Source organism: Schistocerca serialis, chromosome 1 (genome assembly GCF_023864345.2).
Source record: "Schistocerca serialis cubense isolate TAMUIC-IGC-003099 chromosome 1, iqSchSeri2.2, whole genome shotgun sequence".
Lineage (NCBI taxonomy): Eukaryota > Metazoa > Arthropoda > Insecta > Orthoptera > Acrididae > Schistocerca > Schistocerca serialis.
This window is the reverse complement of record NC_064638.1, coordinates 448,836,441-448,844,035: the sequence shown is the minus strand read 5'-3', so window position 1 is coordinate 448,844,035 and position 7,595 is coordinate 448,836,441.

Sequence of the window (7,595 nt, the reverse complement as noted above, 5' to 3'; positions counted from 1 at the left end):
TTGAAGCATCGCAATAGGCAACGTCTTGAATGAATCCCCAAAGGAAAATGTGCAGAGGTTTTAAATCAGGAGATTTAGCAGGCCAAGTAACTATTCCCCCTAGACCAATCCATCGCCGGCCGCGGTGGTCTAGCGGTTCTAGGCGCGCAGTCCGGAACCGCGCGACTGCTACGGTCGCAGGTTCGAATCCTCCCTCGGGCATGGATGTGTGTGATGTCCTTAGGTTAGTTAGGTTTAAGTAGTTCTAAGTTCTAGGGGACTGATGACCACAGTAGTTGAGTCCCATAGTGCTTAGAGCCATTTGAACCATTTTGAACCAATCCATCTGGCAGGATACCTTCGGTTCACGCAAGGCATTATGTGCTGGACATCCATCGTGTTGATACTGCATAAGCATTCTGGTTCTTAGCGGCACTTCATCCAGAAGAGGAAGAAGAATTCGTCTGAGGAAGTTGGCATACGCTGTGCCGTTTAGACTACCATTGATGAAATAAGGGCCAATAATTGTCGTACCAAACATCCCACACTAGACGTTAACTCTCCATTGACGCTGATCTTCCAATTGTCTAAGCCATCGTCGGTTGTCGCTGGACCAATAATGAATGTTCCTTGTATTTACCTGTCCTTTGTTTGAGAAAGAACGTTCATCGGTAAATAGATCATGGGAGAAGAAGTTCGGATTAGCGAGGATTTGCAGCTGTGCCCACTGACAGAACTGTACACGATTCTGGAAATCATTCCCATGCAGTTCTTGATGTAGGTGTAGGCCTACATGCTAAGGATGGCACCGGTGACGTGTAAGAATACGATGTACACTGGTTTTAGGAATGCCAATCTCGTGTTGAAGCTGTCATGTGCTCAAATGTGAATTCTTAGCAACGGAAGCGAGAACAGTAACTTCGGCAGCTTCGTCTGTGCGAGTGCTATGACGATTGCGTTGTCGTGGGTTGAAACTTCCCGTTTCCTTAAGCGTTGCAGCAAGACGAGAAAACGTCCGTCGGGAAGGTGGGTTTTTGTCAGGAGATCGCTCTCTACAATTCCGCTGCCTGCGTAGCAAGTCGCCTACCTTCAACAACAATAAAAGAAACGTTATGTCGATGCAGTTTGTAGGAAGGACAGCTTTTGCTGTATGCCTACTCTACATAACAGTATTTCAAAGGACTAATCTACTGTGCTAAATGTACCTGTACATAAGAAAACAGTATTGCAATTACTGTTCTGCTAACTTACATTCCCCATAGATGAGTAGCATTTCTACCTTCTCTTCGTTGATATACATTCTATTCACACAACTCTTCAACTGACGATGGTTGGTGGAATGACGGGTCTGCATTCTACTTACGTTTCCATTTGTCCTCTGTCAACGTCAGCACATGGATGTGCTTCATTACCCCGAGTACCTGCATTAAGTGCTGGGAGCGCCAACGTCAATGTTGCCTTATGTAATTAACAACGTGGTGTTTCAGTGAATGGTACGGTGTGATACATTTTTGAGTAGCTCTTTGGGAGAGGAACTGAACTACCGAATAAAAAATACAGATTGTCATTTTAAAAAATCATACCACTGTTCATATCTTTGTAAAAAACAAAGCTATAACGAAGACAATGTTGCTGATTGATGTCACCCTGACGGCTAAAGAACATTTGCTTGAAACATTCTGTAATTTGCATCTGGACAAACAGTCATTTAGGGTGGTCAAGACAAATGGGACACCCTATGTACACAACTTGTGGTGCGAAAGTGGCAATATCATTACATGAGGGATCGTACCAGAAACGAAAAGCAAGGAAAATGACACAACTCAAATAACTAATTAATAATTACCTGATAACACATGATATCCGACGATAACAGAGCTGTGTGTCCCTATTACTGTCGTACAGCTTATAATAGAATTTACTGAAAAAATACTTTCGTCACATTTGAAGTAAACTAATAATATTCCTTGTGTAGAATTCCTTAAGTTGATTTTTCTCAAATTTTGCATTATTGTATTGAAGCACTGTTCCTGCTGGGGTGCGATATGGTTATTTGAGAAAAGATCCTCAGTGATTGTACAACAAACTTTACTGTCGATTTATACAGGACATTTATATATCCATCAGAACATGATGGATATATAAATGTCCTGTACAAATCGACAGTAAAGTTTTATATAACTATCTTTAGATGTTTAGAGATAGAAAAACAAAATGGGCTTCCTTCAAATAACCGAAGATACACAACGCTGCTTTCACAACAAATCTAAATCGAGTATTTGACAGTTACCCATTTATCTTTTCTAGCTCTAAACATCTGAAGATAGCTCGATGGAACTGAAACCAGTCGTAACTTTATATACACAACGTACAATCATCAGGTCTCAACTGTTCCTCAACTGTACGCAAGACATTGCACTAAAATGTACTCATAGCGTTCCACATTTAACGTTTACTTAAACACAATAAGGGAACCACTCCCTCAGCACGAAAAACGTCCCCTTACCGTAACTCCACCTCCTCCCTACTTCACTGTTGCACGTTTGCATGCTTACAATCAAAATCCTGGTGGTTACATCGGCTATTAATGCACTACCAATCCACATTAGCAAAGACATATATCGCGTTTACGTATACCGACGGTCTTGCAATGCTAATCACTGAAAAATGTTACCCAGACGAAAGTATTCCCGAAATGTTATTACCTTACTTTAATTATTTTCTGGCGTTGCGATATTTTTCTAGTCAATGTATATAATTGCAGATTAGTCTAGAGAGTACTTCTTTTGATGCTACATTTAAATTTAAATTTTAAAATTTCGTGTTGATTGGGTATATTATTGCGGCTGCTGCAGTGAACAAGATTTAATGCTTTAAAAGTTTTAAGTATATTGGGAAGTGTGTGCATGATTAAAGTATATCGTTCATCAGCGACAAAAAATTAGAAAGTATGTACTTAGATCGGCAGACGTGGCTGAATACGCAGGCCTATATCCCTCATTAAGCACTTCCTCTCACCCTTGTGTGGCTACCTTCCGTGGTCTACGGGGAGCGTCTTTTTATCAGTAATCTACAAGTCATCGCTCCTGGATTCGAAACCAGCAACTGCTTAAATTTTGATTAATAATCAGAATTGGCGGCCGAAGACTTCCATCATAAGAAGCCGTCCTCATTTTGCCAACGTCCTTTTCAAAGATGGCAGAGTAGCGGACAGAGGTTCAGAGCACTCACTTGTCCTTGGGGTGGAAAACTGCTCCTAATGGCGTAAGAATCAGCAATGATCAACGATGTGAGGATGCAGAAGGCAATGAAAGCCACATACTTGTATCCACAGGATACGTAGCCTGTAATTGAAAAAAAAAGTGTCGTGACGATCTCTCCAATGGCAAAATATACCGGAATAGTCCATCCTTGACATATCTAGGTGCGGACTGCCAAGAAGGTGACCATGAGAAAAAGATTGAATACCCAACAAAAGGATGACATTGTAAGAGTCGAAGTCGGAGAGTGGAACGTCAGAAGGCTGAACGTGGTAGGGAAACTAGAAAATCTGAAAAGGGAAATGAAAAGGCACACTCAAGGTACACACTATGTGATCAAAAGTATCAGGCCACCTTGCGAAAAATTACTTACTAGTTCGTGGCGCCCTTCATCGGTAATGCTGGAATTCAGTGTGGTGTTGGCCCACCCTTAGCCTTGATGACTGCTTTCTCTCCCACAAGCATACATTCAGTCAGGTGCTGGAAGGTTTATTGGGCAATGGCAGCCCATCTTCACGGAGTGCTGCACTGAGGAGAGGTTTCGATGTTGGTCTGTGAGGCCTGGCACGCAGTCGGCGTTCCAAAACATCCCAAAGGTGTTCCATAGGATTCAGGTCAGGACTCTGTGCAGGTCAGTCCATTACAGGGATGTTATTGTCGTGTAACCACTCCGCCACAGGCCGTGCAATATGAACAGGTGCTCGATCGTGTTGAAAGATGCAATCGCCATCCCCGAATTGCTCTTCGACAGTGGGAAGTAAGAAGGTGCTTAAACCATCAATGTAGGCCTGTGCTGTGATAGTGCCACGCTAAACAACAAGGGGTGCAAGCCGCCTCCATGGAAAACACGACCACACAATAACACCACCACCTCCGAATTTTACTGTTGGCACTACACACGCTGGCAGATGACATTCACCGGGTATTCGCTATACCCACACCATGCCATCAGATCGCCACATTGTGTACAGTGATTCGTCACTCCACACAACGTTTTCGCACTGTTCAATGATCCAATGTTTACGCTCCTTAACACCAAGCTAGGCGTCTTTTGGCATTTACTGGCGTGATCTGTGGCTAATGACCAGTCGCTGGACCATGAAATCCAAGTTTTCTCACCTCCCGCCTAACGGTCATAGTATGTGCATTGGATCCTGTTGCAGTTCGGAATTCTTTTGTGGTGGTCTGGATAATTGTTTACCTATTACACATTACGGGCCTTTTCAACTGTCGGTGGTCTCTGTCAGTCAAAAGACGAGGTCGGCCTGTACGCTTTTGCGCTGTACGTGTCCCTTCAAAGTTCCACTTCACTATCACATCGGAAGCAGTGGACCTAGGGATGTTTCGGAGTGTGGAAATTTCGCTTGCAGACGTATGACACAAGTGACACCCAAATACCTGACCACCTTCGAAGTCCGTGAGTTCCGCGGAGCGCCCATTCTGCTATCTCACGATGTCTAATGACTACTGAGGTCGCTGATAAGGAGTACCTGGCAGCAGGTGGCAGCAAAATGCACCTAATATGAAAAAAGTAATATTTTTGGAGGTGTCCGGATACTTTTGATCACACAGTGTAGTAGATCACAATGAAGTGAAACGGTAAGAAGACAAAGATTTCTGGTCGGATGAGTATAGGGCAATATCAAGAACACCAGAAAATGGTATACCTAGAGTAGGATTTGCTATGAAGGTAGCGTAGAGAGTGTGTTACTGTGAAAAATTCAGTGATAGCGTTGTTCTTGTCAGAAACGACAGCAAATCAACACCGACAACGATAGTTCTGGTATACATGCCGACGTCGCAAGCTGAAGGTGAAGAGATAGAGAAAGTGTAAAAGGATATTGAAAGGGTAACACAGTACGTAAAGGGAGATGAAAATATAATAGCCATGGGGGAACTGGAATGCAATTGCAGGGAAGGAGTGGAACTAGAGGTTACATAAGAATATGGGCTTGTTACAAGGAGTGAAAGAGGAGAAAACTAAATGAGTGCTCTAATAAATTTTAGCTAGTAATAGCGAATACTCTGTTCAAGAATCACAAGAGGAAGAGATATAGTTGGAAATGGTTTGGTAATGTGGGAAGATTTCAGTTAGATTACATCATGGTTCGACGTACCCAGGAGCAGATATAGACTCAGATCACAGCGTAGTAGTGATGAAGACTAGACTAAAGTTTAAGAGATTAGTCACGAAAAATCTGTGTAAAGAAGTGGGATATGAAGGTAGTATGGAATGTAGACAGTAAAGTTGAACAGGAATTGACATCTCTAAAAAGGGTAATCACAGAACTTGGAAAGGTAAATATAGGTACAAAGAAGATAACTGCGAAGAAAACATGGGTAACAGAAGAAACAGTTCAGTTGATCCATTAAAAAAGACAGTACAAAAATGTTCAACGAAATGTAGAACACAGAAATGTAAGTCGCTGAGGAATGAAATATATAGGAAGTGTAGGGAACCTAAGGCGAAATGGCTACAGGAAAATGTGCAGAAATCGAAGAAGAAATGATTGTCGGAAGGACTGACTCAGCATATGGGAAAGTTAAAACAAATTTCGCTTAAATTAAAAGCAAGGGTGGTAGCATTAAGACTGCAATGGGCATTTTACTGTTAAATGCAGAAGAAAGAGCGATAGGTGGAAAGAGTAGATTGAAGGACTCTATGAGGGGAAGATTAGTCTTATGTGATAGAAGAAGAAACAGGAGTCGATTCAGAAGAGGTAGGGAATCCAGTATTAGAATCAGAATTGAAGGAAGCTTAGGAGGACGTAAGATCAAATAAGGCAGAAGGGTAGATAACATCCCAACAGAATTTTTAAAATCATTGGGAGAAGTGGCAACAAAACGACTATTCACAGTGGAGTGTAGAATGTATGAGTCTGACTTTCAGAAAAATGTCGTTCACACAGTTCCGAAGAGTGCAAGAACTGACAAGTGCGAGAAGTACTGGACTACCAGCCTAACAGCTGATGCATCAAAGCTGCTTGCAAGAATAATACACAGAAGAATGGAAAAGGGGCGTTGTAGGGCCCCTTAGAGACTGCCAAGAAGAGGACGAAAGCCAATGCACACTCCATGTGCGTACCAGATGGAGTCATGCCAGACGTGAAACGGGTGATCCCAGATGCCATGAGGATCACAGGGTGCAGCCAACTGCAGGCAGTGGCTCACGTCGCTATCAGTGATGTGTGTGGCTTTGAATCAGAAGAGATTCTCTCTGGTTTCAAACGGCTAACAGAAATGGTAATTGCTGCCAGTCTCTTGCTTGCAAGATGAAAGCAGAGCTGTTGGATAGACCATCAGTGACAAAGTACCTCATGTTCCTGCAGCTAAGAAGACGAGTACATCTTTCGTTTGTTGTATATTTTTACGAGCTTCAAGTGGGAGCGACTGCAGTAATGGATAAGAACTCTGATTGCAGTGTACAGATGCGAGCTTAATTGGCGACCCTTCGCTCACAGCTCCAGGCTGCGTTGGCTTCCATCACAGAGCTTGAGGCTGCTGTCAAGGCGGATCACTGGGGGGGGGGGGGGGGGGGGGGGGGAGGGCGGACACGGGGATGCGAGAGATATGGAGCACATCCCACATGTCCCCCATTCGGGCAACTGCTGTGGCCGCCCTAGGTACTGCCTGCACTGAGGTTGAACCCTCATCTGTGGTTGAGTGGGAGACCATTCCAAAGTCTGGCAGGCAGTGAAAAACTTCCCAAGGGGCCGATCGTAGGGCCTCTCCAGTTCGTTTGACGAACAGTTTTCGGGCGTTATCTGTGGCTGACGATGTCTCTGAGCCGGATGCAGTCGTCCACCCTGTTAAAGAGGAAGCTTCTGGGCCTGTGAGATCTGGGCGTTCACAGAGGGTGGGTATGCTGGCATTTGGGAGATCAAACGTTAGGCGCTTAATGGGGCCACTTAGGAACATGGCTGCCAAGGAGGGGAAGGGAGCCAGTGTGCATTCCATGTGCATACCGGGGGGAGTCATTCCGTATGTGGAAAGGCTGCTTCCAGATGCCATGAAGACTACAGGGTGCAGCCAACTGCAAGTGGTGGCTCACGTCGGTACCAGTGACGTATGTCGCTTTGGATAGGAGGAGATTCTATCTGGTTTTGGGTGGCTAGCGCATATGGTAAAGACTACCAGTCTTGCTTGCGAGATTAAGGTGGAGCTTGCCATCTGCAGCATCGTCGATAGAACCAACTGTGGTTCTATGGTGCAGAGCCGAGTGGAGGGTCTGAATCAGAGGCTCAGGCGATTCTGTGATCGTGTGGGCTGCAGATTCCTTGCCATCGGGCGGTAGGTTTCCGAGTTCCTCTTAATAGGTCAGTAGTCCACTACACACAGGAAGCGGCTACACGGGTA